Source organism: Pleurodeles waltl, chromosome 4_1 (genome assembly GCF_031143425.1).
Source record: "Pleurodeles waltl isolate 20211129_DDA chromosome 4_1, aPleWal1.hap1.20221129, whole genome shotgun sequence".
Taxonomy (NCBI): Eukaryota; Metazoa; Chordata; class Amphibia; order Caudata; family Salamandridae; genus Pleurodeles; species Pleurodeles waltl.
Window position 1 is genome coordinate 235987639 of NC_090442.1, and position 14386 is coordinate 236002024.

Below are 14386 nucleotides of genomic sequence, written 5' to 3' on the forward strand. Positions count from 1 at the left end.
GACGTGGTCCGAAAGTCTTTGTTGCGAGGTTCCCCGCTTCCCGACGGCTATGAAGGACTGCTGCCCTGGCTATCGCCCTGATTTGGACCCTTGATTTTTGGTAGAGCGAAACGATAAGACGAGTCTTCTGGTGACGTCATTGATATTTTCAGTTAAGTATAAGTGGAGCGTCTCCCAGTCCTTAGTTGGACACTTGGTTTGGTCCTTAGTTGGACACTTGGTTTGGTCCTTAGTTGGACACTTGGTTTGGTCCTTAGTTGGACATTTGGTTTGGTATCCCTTTGGGATCACTTTGATTTGGAACTTGCAAGTACCAAAGCCGAAGGACTCGTGTATTCACGAGACTATCGTAAACGATAATCCTTTGAAGTTTGAAGCTAGACTAGTGAGCGAAGATGCCTGGTCTTAGCAGACTTGGAAATTTGTTTTGTCTTGGTTGTAAAAGGGACTCCCGGTTGGAGGACTCATGTCCGGTTCCTCCGATTGGAACTCCAACCTATGAACTATATGTGAAGCACGGAGTGGGCCCCATCACGTTTAATAAAGTATGGGTCCGCTATTCTTGGAAATAATTGAGAAAAGTTTTTTTTTTTTTTCTTGTAAATATGACTTACAACTAGGATCTGCAAACGGTTCTGTAAGTAAATTGCGACGGCGCTATTTATGAAAAATGGCTAAAGCGCGCTGTATTATGTGTACTGAGTGTTTTCTGTTTATATCTGAAATGAGCTCAATGTGTGTTTGTGGGTCTTCTTGATGTTTACAGTTTGTTAAGTAAAATGTTGGTTAATTAATATTAAGTAGAAACTTAGAAAAAATCCAGAAATGAACCATGTGATGTGCTAACATAGCTATATGTTGCTCTTTAATTTATAGAATGAGCAATTGTGCACATATACAAAACTGCCGTTAAATGCTTAATAAATTAGAAAACACATTCAATAGATATAAATAGGGCACCCTCCCAAAAAAAACGAAATTATCTATTTTCAATTCAGCCAGCACTTTCCCAGTTAAACATGGGTGGAATTTTGCATAACCTTCCTTTTAAATGAAAGTGGCGCAAAAATGTGACGCATTTCAAGTTAGGCTTATGCGCTTAGGCTTGTGAGTTAATGTATCCCAAATAATAGGCAAGGGATGCAGCTTGGTTTTATATGTGGAATTATCACAAAAAAAAGAATAATTGGGTTTTTATTTTTTTTTAAAGAAAATTATTAATTATGGAAAAATTATTTAAAAAAATAAGTGCCTTTCAAAATCGTTTTTTAATATTTATAAAGCTTAATACCTATACTATGACCTCCTAACATTAAAATTTAATTCAAGTTATGTTGCACCACTAAAATGACATTTGTATGTGCAATTTTCCCTTGGCGCAGGAGCAAACAAGCTCATTTCTATAAAGTATAAGTTAATATTTTCAATGGCTGACTCATGGATTGTGTAATAGACATTCTGGTAATGCATATTATGCAAGAAAATTGTAGGATATTGATTTTTTAATGCCTAAAATATCAAAGTCGATTTTGGGCAAAAGCACTGTTTAAACTGCATTTTCTTTCATTCAGAGTACTTTTTAAAGTGTCTCAGGCTTCAGTAAATGCATACATTTAGGTTTGATATATATTTGCAGGTTGTGCCTTCTTATGATTCAATGAGTCAATGTGCCAGTACAAAGGCTTGTTTTAATATCAAGGTTGAAGGTTCTAACTTCAGCTGGGCCTACTGAGACGTTCATTCATTCGAGGTTGATGAAATATGTACCATTGCATGGGATTGCAACAAGCCTTTATTCTAACAACTGGTATGTGTGTTATTAAGGTGTGTGAATTATTCACAGTAAATGTAGTTTAATAATCTGGAAATAGAGATGATTTTTTTTTACAGTGGAAATTGTAGGTGCCAAATTAATATGGAGTGTCAGTGTTACAATTTTTACTTTTAGAAAGGTAAAACTAAGGTGGCTTGATGTTGCGAAGTAACTGACAAGAGGGTAACAGTTAAGTAATGGAAATTTATTTTCATGTATTTGGTCCTATCATGAATTGTTCTTGCTGGTCCTGTATGTTAGAAGAGAAACAGTAAAGTTATATTTGACAGCAGATTTCCATTGCCTGGTGATCTACTGTCAAAAGGAGGGTAAGGATTTTAAACCTGACAAATTAAACAGGCCCAAATATTGGGTTTTGGGCTGCAGGTTTACAGTGCATAAAGTACATGACATGGTGTTGTGTGCCACCGCTTATTCACACATGCTATTGTTTTGTCTATGCTTTTTGTGCTTGATACACAGCAAGTATATCTGATGGCTTGACGTTTTGTGCGTTTTTATTATTTTTTATTTGTTTTTTGCATGTTTGTTGCTGCTTTTGATACTATTACAAGCTCCCCTGTGTTGTGAGGGGATGGTCATGACGATGCCCATCGCTACGCAACAGTTGGTTGAACTTGTTCTGGTTACTAAATTCCACAGATAATGATATTTCATGCTGTGAACATAAAAGACAACACTTCACCAGTGAATGTCTATTTGGCTATAATGGTATTGAAGGAAAATAAAAAGAGATATACAGGATCAAAGTGTGTCACCTGCAGTTAGTCACGTTACTGCCCCTTCCCTTAAAGGAACAGGCAGCCCTACATTTATGTATCCTTGATTGGACCTAAGGATGAAATTATAGATCTGTGACTCAAGGTGGCCTAATTTCTATATTACATTAGTTAATGATGTTGTGTTTCCTAAGTAGCATATGGCTTTCGTTCCTTAAAAGAAAACCAGGTTTTCATTTTTTCCTGAAGAAGGAACTGAAACATTAGCTAGGAGTACCGTATATGTTGTAGTCGCCAACGGTAGAGTTAAAATTTGTGTAACTTTGGCCTTTGTGTACCACCCGTACTCTCGATGTTGTGTCACATGCCTGACTATCACCCAAATAATTTTTTTTTGTTCTTCCTATAGATTTTTTTTCTTTTGTTACTTCCCCTGACCAATGTCGCATCATGCTTAGTTATTGAGATTTTAGCTATGTCCTAGTCCCATTTCTCTTTTTCGAATTCCTTTCACCAGTCAGCCCTTTTATTATTATTGATGTATTGTTCAGGTTCACATTTCCAGACTGCAGTGATGTACCAGGGACCCCCATGTTATGTATAACTCCCTTTGGTATGACCAGACTGGTTTTCAAGAATTTGCCTGCTTCAATGTTTTCCAGCCTGACTGTCAGGGTAGCGATAGACTGGTTAACTGACTCAATATTATAGTAAGACAAGTTTTCCATCTCAATAGGAGATATCTTATGTTTACCTTTTTGAACATGACGAATTTTCAATGTCTATTTTAATTTGGTTTTCGGTTCCCTTCTGTTCCTGCTACTTTAATTTTTGGTGGGATCAGATGTGTCCTAATCATGCAAATATCAGGACCCTCTAGTTCTTGTCTTTTTGTTTGCACATTTGACTATTAGCCTGTGTATTGCATAGTGCACCTGATGCACAGTTTTTAAAGGAAGGTTTCTACATGTCCCTGATAATCGGTATCATGTGATTTCTCTATTGAGATGTTCTAAGGTAAGGAGGAACACCTAGACTTAATCATTGAGGCAAATATGTGTTTACCCCATTAGACAATGCCACTGTGTGAGGAAATCCATTCAGATAGAATTCTCATGTAGCTATAGATGGCAGAGAATAATGGAGAGAACCCAATTAAAGATGCTAGAGACCATGTTTTGCCCTTCTGCCTTTGTCTTTGTATTTTATGCCCATGGTGTATGGCTACTCCTTTGAAGATTGCAGACCACCTGCTTGCAGTCCCCTTGTTAAAAACCATGAACTGTTTTTTTTTTTTACTAAATTGAAGGAAACTAACAACTGTGGCACATTTCCTACGTCACTAGATTCTGCGGGTATCAAGTCATAATAACCTGCAGGACATTGATTTAAGCCTAATTCCCATCAGTGACAGCTACAGATGAAAGACGGACGTCTTGGCCCTACAGTCTCAGCACCCAGAAAGTAGCAAAGCTGGACAGCGATCGCCAGCGCATGGTATCGTACTTGCTCCATCAGACGGCGTTGGACATCACAAAACCAAAGTTTCATCGTAAAAGAGCTAAAGAGAAGGATTCCTGTTGTTGATGGCAGAGCTGTTTTGAGGTTTCATTTCTCTACCTGTCATGTGCTGGTAACCTCTGACAGTGTGCAATCCCTTGAGCCCCTTGGCCTGAGTTTTGGCCACACACCCCCTTTTCTTTGATCCAACGGAAGAAGGGCAGTGCACCGGAGATTTCAAGTTTGGAAAAAGGCACTATATTGTGGTGCCCATGAAAGAGCAGTTTGAGCGTCCTCTGACACTAAATAATGAGTGTTGGAGTCTGAAAGTGCTGCTGAGCTTGAGCTATTTCCCAATTAATGGTGCTTGCCTCTGCACGAGATGATTTGTGCCCTTGATCAATGAAGAGCACATTGTTTGTAGTGTCTGCCACAGAGGAGAGACACTGGTGCATTGCTTTAAGACATTGAGACTTTCGAGTGAGCTGTGGGTGTTTGCCAGGAGGGCACTCCAACTAAGCAGTATTTTCTCACGAAGAGGCCTGAATTGAGAGGCCCATGCGAAAGAAAACAACAAAAGAAAATTTGATGGACAATAGAAGCCTGCCAGAGAGGCTTTTTGAACGGACTCTGGGCATAGTTGGTTTCACAAGAGGTTTCCGTGTGATTGTATAGACTAGGTGTTAGGAGACTGATTGTTTTGCTGGCATTGTTTTAAAGTACTATTCTGTTTAGTAAAAGCAGAATAAAGTCCATTTTCTGTGGAAAGAGTACCCCCTTTTCACCTTAGAGCATTGATGAGAGTCACCACTGTTCCACCTGAACATACAAAAATTACTGAAATGCAGAGGAGCCCTAAAAATTTTACTAGATAATTTTAGGATTTGCTTTTTGGTTAGGGTTGTGAAAAATTATTATTTCATAGTGGTCACTACTTTCTCCCGTTGTCTATATGTTCTTAATAACGTGTTTTCTAGTGTCTTTTAAACATGACGTTGTCATTTATGGGTAGGATTGTTTTTCTCTACTCAATTGACTTCTGCACCCACTTCCCAACCTATGTCTTTTCCTACTATTGTTTCTTTGCACTCTTTTCACCCTTTTCCTGAACATGAGCAGGTTAGAAGATCAGAATTCGTAAGCAATTCTTTTGTACAGCTTCTGCATCAACACTAGTTAGCAATGAACATCACTAATTGTTGGGTGTGTGATCTTATGCCACCTACTGCAGATAGAGGTATTCCTTATTTTGTCCTGCCATATGTGGCCTTTTTGTGCTACTTCATGTTCAAGGAAACCTGCACCAAGAGACGAGCTAAATACTAGGATGATGTTACAGCAACATCTCAATGACTTTAGAAACATAGACCTGGACTCAGATTAGCATGAGAATAGGTTTATTGCCTATGTAAGGGCAAAAGGAGGGTTTGTGGTTCTAAAAATTCTGGACCCATGTAATTTACTTTGCCACAGCAGTACGATTTTAGTATCAAAAGACCGATAATGACTAGTACACTAAGCATGAGCATTTTCGCTCAATTCCAGCAGCGTTTTCACCTCGAAATCGCCATTTTCGTCCTGCACTCGTGGCTCCCATTTTATACACGACAGCCATTTTAAAAGTTGCCCTCACATAGGCTTATAATACAGTCGGATTTGATTCCAAGGACACGTACACCTTGATTGACTTTTCTCTGACCTGGGCAAGCTGGAACCATTGCCTCAGGCCAAACCTGTTTGGTCAGTCCCTCTCCCAGTGGCCGAATCAGATAGCATCAAGGCACACCAGGCCATAAAACCCTTATTATCGCTCACACACCCTGCCTAACTTGCTCACACCTGCACCTGCTCTTTTCTTCTTCTTACTTTACGAGGGGGAGGTGCCCGTTTTTATTGGGGGTCCACACTTATCTGATGTGAAATTCTAGGCCTTGCCGGGTAATTTATTATGGGCTGGATGACATGAAATATGAGGTTTCATCATGACACTGGTTTTTCCTTTGTAGTGAAAACATGTGAATGACCAACCAAAATGTCAAGAATGTTTGCCTGAAGCTTAAAAAACTGTATATAAGGAAACCTGATTTTGCATTGACACACAGTCTCCTGAGAACATACAAATCGTGCTGTTGTACTTCTAGGACACTTGTCAATTGGTTGCAGCCAATAAATTCGATCTTTGACTTCACCTAGAAGACTCTGAGTTTCTGTAGTCTGAATCAGGAAAGTACCCGAGGTCTTTGGGTGTACCCTGGCACCGCTGGGTTACCGGATCAGTACCGGTTCTGAAAAACCCAGTACCTCACTTAGCTCAATAACTACTCCCACCCTCATTCCCGCCCCCTCCGATATTAACTGGGTATTGCCCTCAGACAGCGGTTTGTGTTCACCATTTGGAAACTGTTGAAAACACAACTTTTAAGATAACTTTTCTCTTAACAAATCAAATTCAACCCACAATAAACAACCTTACATGGATCTTTTTTGTTAAGGAAATGTTTATGTACAGTTGTTATACAGGGCCATGGTCATAAGCAATCCAGGAAGCGTTTTTCTCTGTTTTTCTGCGATTGTGCACAAAAAGCAATAGTATTATGTACCAGTAGCAACTGGTATGGGGGACATATCATATATTTGGGATAGTGCTAAAGGTAGAATTAGGGTCATAAAGTATAATTACATTAAAGTCCGCTCATTTGAAAAATACTGCATATTTTACTTGGACTCCTGCCTAAATGTTCCACCTGATCTCTCTCCTAGGGTGGAGTGTGTCGATCCCGCTCCAATAGCTAAAGGAAATATTTTTTTTCCAGAAGAATGTATGCAGATTTCACTGACGTCCACAAACACTCAGCAACTGGAGGACGGATACACCTGCCCAGCTCTCAGCAGCCAATCAGATTCCACATAACTTTGTGACGGACGTCGACAGACTTCGGACACTTCCTCCCCCAGTTATCTGTAAATGATATATAGGAGCATACAGAAAGACTACTAAGCAATATTACACCAGTTTTACAAACGCAGCGAGAGGAAAATGTCCTATGCGTACATGTGATTTTTTGTCGTGATCGGTCCAGCTGCTTTTGCAGCACTATATGGGAAAACAAGGGCGCAGAATTTCAAATAGGGGGCTCTTTTTGGAGCCCCCATAACTTATGACTTTTTGCCTAATCCCCAAGTCATTTAGAATCGAACCAAATACTTACAAATTTTATGAGAATACTCCAGACTTTTTAAAAACAATATTTTAAATAACTGATCTTAGCATCGAACCATAACTTTCTTCACCTTAATTTATTTAAGTGAATATTGGTTAAAAGAGTAGAAAGTTTGGAAACTAGTATACGAAACCTCAATAAAAGCTAGGCACTGAAGCGTGTTACCCATTTAGTGGGGTGAAATTAATGGAGACAGGCATCGATGCACATACCGAGAACATGGTTGGCGGAATAAAGGCGCAGCTGTGGCAGATATCAGCATCATGTAAGAGGCAGAAAACATTCACACAATGTTAAATTAAAAAGTGATAATGTAATTATTAGAAATCAGGCGGTCACTTCCTTCGTAATTGTGGAAAAATGTTCTCCGGAGTCTTGGAAACAAGTGCTGCGTCTTTCTTTCGCGTAATCCGAGCGCCCTGATGTCTGGACCCGGTGCCAGTCGTTGATAATGGTCGTTTGTTACTGCAACTGTGATGCCTTTGACTCAAAATATAACAGCATATATGAATATATTAATATCTATAAAATGGACAAGAAAACAAAGCACAGTGGAATAACATAAAGCAACGTAATACAACAAACACACAGCGCACAGCACAGAAAAGTCAAATACGAGGTAGCACAGTAGAAACAGAACAAAACAACCACAACGCAGTAATGTAACACTAAAACAGAACAGAACAAAAACTCAGCACGTCATAGAACCACATTAACAAAATGCATCACAGCAAATATGCACAAGCTTTCTAGTCAAGCATTACCACCGTCACAAGTCTGCTTTCATAAATACGGTGGGAAATGTGGTTCTCACCAAGAACTGCCATCCTTAACAGCCAGGACTTGTATCAGCGCCAGTAAAAAATGTTTTGTGATCCGGCCCAAAGAGTTGGGAACTTCTACGTTCGCGTAGTTTCTTCTCCTCAGTCTGTCCTGCAGAGGAACGGCCCGATAAGTGAGCCTGTCTCGTGATCCCCCATCAGTGACGGCAGAAATTCCAGTCACGTGAATACAGACTTTCACCGTCTGCATCTCGTGACCTGATGTATGCCCGCACACAAGGTCTGCCGTTGGTAATCTGTCAATGTCAGCCCTGCTTAGTCAATAGATACGGAGCTGCCAGAAGGTTCAGAGTCCATGTATTCTCCTTCAAAGCTGATCTGTAAGAGCAAATGTTTAAACACGTGTTTCCTAATTTCTTTTCTCTACTTAAAATGTTGATCAAAGGGCAAAGGGCTTTTGAAATATGGCATGGCATACTTGGGTGGTTCCCCCTGACTTTTTGCCTTCTGATCTCCGATTTTTGCTGACTTCATTTTTGCTGGCTTTAGGATTTTGTGCACTTTACCACTGCTAACCAGTGCTCTGTACTCTAAACATGGGCACATTGGCTTATCCGCAATTGAAATATTTAATTTACTTGTAAGCCTCTAGCAAAATGCTATGAGCCCAGGGTCTGTAAATTTAATGCTACAAGTGGGCCTGCTGCCTTGATTGGGCCACCCACTGCAGTAGCCCTTTAAACATCTCAGTCCTGCCACTGCAGAGCCTGTGAGTGCAGTTTTAAACTGCCATTTCAACCCCGCAAGTTCACCTACTTGCCAAGCCCAAACCTTTGTTTTTTAGGTCGAGTCTCTAAACATGCTGTAATCTACTGTGTGAGGTTAGACCATGCCCATCACCTATCATTGATTCAATCGTCTGCCTTACAAAATTCCTGTTGTTTCTTTAGTGAATAGCTTACATTTGTCCCACCTTTTGGCTGTTTTGTTCCTCCCTGGAGACTGGCCCTGTTTCATGGATCAGTTCCCTTCTGGCCATTTATGTTAGTTGCAGTGCACAATTTTTTCCTTTTGCCTTGGCTCCTGTTTTAGGATGGTTGTGTTTATTAGCTTTCCGAATGTGACCGCCCACTTCCCTTTCTGCTCTCCTCGCATCAGCGCTGCTCGCTTGTGACAGCAGCTGTTCCAATAAAGGTAATTTCTGCTGTTTCAATAACTAATTTTATTGTTCTTTTGAAAAACAGGATTACATAACTTTCCAGAGGGCTTATTCAAGTAAAAATGGGGTCCCGGGGGGAGGAGGAGGAACGAGGAGTTTCCCCCCGGGGATCTTTGGGAGAGATGGTTTCTCCCTCGACTCGGTTGGGCCCCGGGGCTGTCTATCTTGATGGGCGGTCCGGCAATAAAGCCGGACATTTTGTGGCCACCGTCACCATTTTGCGAAAGGTGACCTGGTGGCCAGGGTGGGCTAGTGCGGCAGGGTTCTTTTTCCCCTCCGTCCCTCCCATTCATAGGCGTATTTGTTGGAACTGGTGTGTCTGTGCTTGTTAGGTTGTCGCTTTGGACAGGTGCATGCTGTGGCGGTGGCAGCTGCAGGGCAGCTATTAAAAGCTCGGGTGGAGGACGGAGTTGGCAGGGCAATTTAGGTATTAGAGGGGGAAGGAGCATTACTTAGACATGACAGGCAGGGGACTGCTCATTAGAGGACAGGTTCAAAGTAGAGGGTAGGACCGGGAAAATTAAAGAAACGAGAGGAGAAGGGAAAGTCAGAACGAGGGTAGGGGGGGAGGGCGGTGTAGGGGAGGGGGAGGGGCAGGGGTTAGGTTATTTCATTGTCTAGTGATGTTTTAGTTTTGTAAGGCAAAGGCCTAGGGGGGTAGTTGTCAGGGGCACCTGTTCCAATAAAGCGGCCTTTTGCACACAAGGAATCGAGTCATATGTATTCATTCTCTCCCAAATTACTTAACAGGAGATATGACTGCAGATGCCACTGGAACAACTCCAGCAGCTCTGCATCATACATTTCCAGCTGATGTCAATCTGAAAACAAAATGCCATAGAATGAGACAGGAAGGCCAAACAGAGGTGCTCCTGAGGAAATCAACAACATGACTAGCATTGCCTCTTTAACGGGTCCCTCGAAACCGCCGCTAGCTGGAAGGTATGAAGTTTACTTGGGGCGGTGTTGTATTCCTTTTAATGAATTTATATAGGGGGAAGAGCGAGAGCAGACGTTTTCAAAGAGTTTATTTGCTCAGCCCTAGATTTTCCCTTAGCAGCACCTCCTATCATTGGTGGTGTAACTGCTCACAGACACAGCCCTCAGTCTCTGCATGTATGGGAGATGTTTGCTATTGTGTGGTACATTTTTCGCCCAGCTTCCTTCTGTTAACTTCCATCTCCTTCTGTCCGGCCAAGGGGACTTTCTGAGTGCAGTAATGTGAAGAAATCTTTCGGGGCAGTGCCACAGACAACAGCGTGAGTTTTTAAATGTGTTCCAAGTATGTTTTATTTTTTGGTTATTGGTGGGAGAGCACACTAAAACTTAAATCCGGTTCCCCAGACTTGAACAATTAACATTGCAGCATTTGAAATTAAAAAAGCAACAATCCATGTGCCGCACAGTAAATCACTGATTGCTAGAAATGGGCTGGTTGGCAGTCAGTTTGCACTCTAGTCAGGGTAAGGGAGTTAGACTCCTAAGACTGTTCACCCCCTTGGTAGCTTGGCACAAGCAGTCAGGCTTATCTCAAAGGCAATGTGTAAAGTATTTCTACCAACACACAGGGTAATACAGTGAAAACACTACAAAATGGACACTACACCAGTTTAGAAAAATAGGCAATATTTATCTAAATCAAAGACCACAACAACAAAAAATCCAACATACACAAGTCAAGATATGAATTTTCAAAGAAAAAAGAGTCTTACTCCATAGAAAACAATGGAAACATTGTTTTTACACAAAGTACCTGGTTTGCGTAAAAAATAAAGCAACACAGGGGAGCGTGTGTTGTAAAAGTCAGCGATGCATCAATTACTTGCTCGCAAGTGAGGCCGTGCATCATTTCTTCTCCGGTCGGGTAGGCAATGCGTTGTTTTTATCTCCTACAAGAGAGCAATGCATCGTTTTCCGGACAGGGCATCTCGGATCCATGCAGGTTCACAATGACTTTAATGCCCAGCGATGTTGCGTGAGAAATCTGGCCACATGGAAAACCGCGCTACGTGGGGTTTGCATCGTCATCAGCAGCCGCAAGCGGGTGTTTGCGTTGTTTCTCCAGCTGTGATGCAGCTGGTGTGTCGATTTCCCAGCTGCGATGTAGGTGGTGGGTTGATTTCAGCCAGATGGCGGGGGCCGCAACTTTTTTACAGCCGTGTTGCCGGTGGTGCATCGAAATTTTCTCCGCACGGCTTCCTGCGCATTGATTTCAGTCCTTGTTCTCCCAGCTTTACCTTTCAAGGGCCCAGGGACTAGATTGGGCATCACTTGGCAGTGCAGGAGTCTCAGCAGAGAGTCCAGGTGCTGGCAGAGGAAGTCTTTGATGGCCCTGAGACTTCAAAACAGGAGGCAAGCTCAGTCCAAGCCTTTGGCAATCCTTCACGAGCAGGCATATACCACAAAGTCCAGTCTTTGTCCTCTTTCAGGCAGAAGCAGCAACTGCAGGCCAACCCAGCAAACCACAGTCACAGGCAAAGGGGCAGTACTACTCCTCCTGCTCTGCTCTGGGGTTTGAGGTCAACTACTTATACCCATTTCTACCTTTGAAGTTGACACATTTCAAAGGAAAGTCTCTGTTGTTCACAAGATCCTACCTTGCCGAGGCCTGGCTCCAGATTCACACCAGGGGGTTGGAGATTCCATTGTGTGAGGGCAGGCACAGCCCATCCAGGTGTAAGTGACCACTCCTCCCTCCACTCTAGCTCAGATGGCCCATCAGGATATACAGGCTATACCCCAGCTCCATTTGTGTCACTGTCTAGAGGGGATTCAGAAACAGCCAATCTTCTCCCAGGGCATGTCTGGACATCCTATAGGAACTAACGGTGGTCTGAACGTGGATAACGTTTTTTCTGACTCATTACATAGGACACAATTCCTTACTGTCCTTTCCACAGCTAAATCAATTCCTGGCCACCAATATAGTTGTTTTACTTTACTTTTCGTTTTAGATATGCCCAAATGTCCATCATGGCATAAACTAAGAATTTTCCATCTGAGTGTTTCTGGAGGAATTACCCTACCACTGCGCAACAATCTATTATGCTCCACAGACAACTCCTCCTTAACTTCCCAAAACCTCTTCACATCTTCTTCTAAATGTTTTTTAAGAGGCCAACCTTCCCTTAACAAAATTTGAACCTTATTCAATGTTTCGTCTTCCACCATGGCTTTATCCCATTCACCTTCTGAGATGCCCTGAAAAGTTGTGGGTATCACTTCAGCTACACAACAATCCTCAAACTCCTTCTTACCCTCCACAGTATTTACCAACGGCATTCTACTTAAGAAATCAGCAACCTTATTCCTAATCCCGGGTACATATTGTATTTCATACTTGTAGTCCAACAGTCTTATGGATAACCGAGCAATACGTGGGGAAGCTTTAAATAATCCTTTTGTCGTAAGCACTTTGGTAAGCGGTTTGTGATCACTACGCAAGATGACATTCATACCCCACACGAATGATCTGAAATGTTCCAAACCCCACACGCATGCAAGGGCCTCCCTTTCAATTACTGAGTATTTTGCTTCAGCTTTGGTAATAGAACGAGAAGCAAATGCAATTACACATTCCTCATTATTCATATCCAATTGTGTAAGAACAGCCCCTAAACCCTTATTACTTGCATCAGTTGTAATTATACATTGTAAATTTGGGTCAAAGCCTTGTAAGGCTGGTGCATTAATAATATCATTCTTAATCAATTTGAATGCTGCTTCACATTCTTCACACCACTTAAAAATGCACTTTCCTTTTAACAATTGTCTAATAGGAAACGTTTTGTGAGAAAAGTTATGCACGAACTTAGCATAATATTCTGCTAGACCAAAAAAAGCTCTGACTTCGTCCTTGTTAGTAGGGGCTGGTGAATTCTTAATAGCTTCAACAAGACTAGCTTTTGGTTCAACACCCTTGCCACTTATTTCGTGTCCCAAATAAGTGACGCTTTTCATGGCTATTTTACACTTGCTATGCTCAGCCGTAAGTCCATTATTTTCTAATATCTGAAGAACATTCTTAACTCTAATGTTATGGTCATATCTCGTCTCCCCCATAATTAAAATATCATCTTGAAAAAACAACACATCCCGCATTTTACTAAAAAGCTTATACATCAGCCTTTGAAACATAGCCGCTGCAGAGGCTAAACCAAATGGAACCCTAACAAATTGGTAACAACCAAAGGGCATAATAAATGCGGTTAATCTACGACTATCAGGATGTAACTGAACTTGATGATAAGCAGAAGTAAGGTCTATCGTGGTAAACCATTCCTTGCCTTTAGTTAGTGCTACAACTTCATTGATCTTTGGCAAAGGAAATTGATCCACCAAAATATTCTTATTAAGGTCCCTTAGGTCTACACACAGCCTCAATCTGCCATTAGAACGTCTGGCTACCACCAGGGGAGAAATCCAATCTGATGACTCAACCTGTTCTATGATACCAGTTTCTAATAACTTGTCCAACTCGTTTGAAACTTCATTCCTGATGCTAAAAGGAATATTCCTTGCCTTATGAACAACAGGAATGGCGTCCTTTTTAAGTATTATCTTATGCTGGAAACTTTTTAACTTTCCTACAGTTCCTGAAAATACCAAAGGATACATGTCCTTCATAGTAGCATCACACACACAATCTTCCTGAACCACCGACACAGGTTCTGAACCATTGGGATTTAAAACCATTCCTAGTGCACCTTGGTCCCACCAACCTAAAACTGATGGTCCTGATTTTGACACATACATCTTACATTCAGCTTTACGATCCTTAAATGCAAATCACAATTTTTTGTAGCCAAGAAGCTGGATTGTTTCCCCCGTAAAGCTTTTAGGTGAGATATCAGGTGTGTCCAAACTCCCACCAACCGTACGTTTCAATTTCTTTAACCAAACTTGTTCATTAACGATTGTATAAGGTGACCCTGAATCTGCGGTAATCGTAATAGTAACACCTTCTATAGATATGTCACACTTTGGTCTTTTCCGCAGTCCATCTGGCGTTCCCGTTCCAGCATTCCTTATGTTAAGCACCCACATATTCTTGTCTTCACTGTCTGAGGATGAAGCAGATTCAGAAGCATCCTCTAACAACTTTATTGCCA

The 14386-nt window shown here is 41.5% G+C and overlaps 1 long non-coding RNA gene across 1 annotated transcript; it reads right to left on the reverse strand.

Moving 5' to 3' along the window:
- Positions 1–7335: 7335 nt before the first annotated feature.
- LOC138287624 (uncharacterized) lies at positions 7336–8300 on the reverse strand. The gene is made up of 2 exons (XR_011202253.1): positions 8089–8300; positions 7336–7760 (listed from the first exon to the last, which is right to left on the reverse strand). It is a non-coding gene; the product is annotated as an uncharacterized lncRNA (long non-coding RNA).
- Between the last annotated feature and the right edge of the window lie 6086 nt (positions 8301–14386).